Below are 2,190 nucleotides of genomic sequence, written 5' to 3' on the forward strand. Positions count from 1 at the left end.
AGCTAAGGGGGATGCCCATGTGTCTTGGGTGGGACCCTCCGTGGATGGTGGCGGGCAGGGATACTTGGGAGGGGAAACAATACGGGGGCCAGTTTGAGGGGTATAACAATGGGCTTAGTCTCAGGTAGAGCTGTTTGGGGCTGGAAGCTGCAGCCTGGTGCGGCCCAACTGGATCCTAGACCAGGAAGAGTTTTGACTGGAGGGGTCTACCCTGGGACAGAGGTTAACGGATAATTCTTACCTAAGAATGAGTAAGGTCCCCAGAAAGAGAGTGGAGGGAGAGGACCCAGGGTGAGTTACTGTGACATTTGAGGGGCTGACTGAAGGTAGGTGGTCGACAAAGGAGAGGGAGAAGGAAAGACTTGAGGGATGAGACAACTAGGAGAGGGGGGTTGCCAAGGCAACCGAGGTAGTGAAGAGTTTCAAGGAGAAAGTAATCAACTCTGATATGGCCCAAATCTCAGAAAAATGAGAGGCCAAGTCCTTTGAATTTAGCAATCAGGGGGCTATTATGAACCTTAGCAAGTACTGTTTCAGGGAGTGAAGGGGCAAAAGCTAGTTTATAGGGGGCGCTGGAGTGACTGGGTGAGGAGATACAGACTTCTCCCACATAAGGGTTAGGAGACTAGGGGAGGAGCTGGGAGGCAACAAGAAAAATGCGAGTGATCAATGGAGGGTTTTTTTAAATGAGAGGTCCTAGAATTTCCTCCTCTTGAAAGAAGGGACACCTGCAGAGAGGGAGGGGATGAAAAGAGAATGATTTGTGAACTGGGATCCATCTTCTGAACCTGGCTGAAAGGAACAAAGTGGGTATGATTGGAGATGTCTCAGGGGAGGAGAACGGACCATGGAGAAGTCTCCCTGTGATGCCCTCTCCGGTCCTGAAAACCTGGAGGCCAGGTTGTCTGATTCTGCAGGGTGGTGAAGACTGACAAGAAAGGGGAAATAGCTGGAGGGTCATTGGGTGACTGTTCTGGACATTCTTCACTGGTCCCTCCAGAGCCATCCTCTATCTTTCTGCATCCTGTCGCATGCCCTAGATGGCCAACATGTACCACCACCCATGCTCCCTGCCCTCTGGCTTCTAGTTGAGTTTAACCAATGGAAGAACCAGTGGGAGAGTCGAGGGGAAGGGGGAGTGAGTCTCCCCTGATCATCTGCCTGTGGGCTGTGGGTTTGCAGTGACACCAATCCTTACTCATGGCCACAGGTGGGGTCCCTTTCTTAAAGCCACAGCTTTCTCTCCAGGTTCTGAAAAGCCACAGCCTCCTCTCATCTCTTTAGGCCTAGAGGGCTTCCCTGGTGGCTCAGATGGTAAAGAATCCTGACTGCAATGCAGGAGACCCAGGTTCAATCCCTGGTTTGGGAAGATCCCCTGGAGGAGGAAATGGCAACCCACTCCAGTATTCTTGTCTGGAGAATCCCATGGGCAGAGGAGCCTAGGGGCTACAGTCCCTGGGGCTACAAAGAGTTGGACACAACTAAGTGACTAACAAGAGGTACTGATGGTTTCCAACCGTTGTTCGTCCCTGGGTCCTTTGTCATTGCTGGAACCTTTATCCCTGCCACACCCTGGGAGTCATCCTTTCATTAAAGTAATTTCTGTCAAATTATTTTGGTTGCACCACCTTCTAGGATCCTGACTATCCATGAACTTGGTTCATCTAAACAGTGGGACAGTTGTGTCTGAAGGTACACAACACTGAACAAAGACAGGCCTCATCTTTCCCCACCTAGAACTGCCACTCCAGCAAGGGAGCCAGATATTAATCAAGACAATAAAGAAATCCCTAATTTTAAACTCTGATAGTGCCATGGAGACATCTTCCTAGGTCAGAGAAGTAACATTTGATCAGGGGAGTGGACATTAACTAGAAATGAGAAGAGCTCTGCACATAAGGATATGCCATCTGCAGAACTCTGCTGAGTGTATGATATATTCCAGAAACCAGAAGGCCATCATGGCTACAGCACTTAACAGTAAGAATGATTTTGACACAAGTGACTGAAAACCCAATTCAAAAATTGTTAAACAGAGATTTGTTCCCATGCATAACAAGGAGTTGCAAGGGAGGAGCTCTACTGTCATCACGGACCCAGTTTTTGTACATCTTTCAGTTCGCTCAGCCCCTGAGTATGGGCTCCTGTCCCCATGGTCACAATATGGCTGCAACCACTCCAGGTATTATA

The sequence above is a fragment of the Bos grunniens genome, chromosome 13 (genome assembly GCF_055505025.1).
Source record: "Bos grunniens cultivar Pamir isolate PY7600 chromosome 13, Bosgru_T2T1.0, whole genome shotgun sequence".
Classification (NCBI taxonomy): Eukaryota; Metazoa; Chordata; class Mammalia; order Artiodactyla; family Bovidae; genus Bos; species Bos grunniens.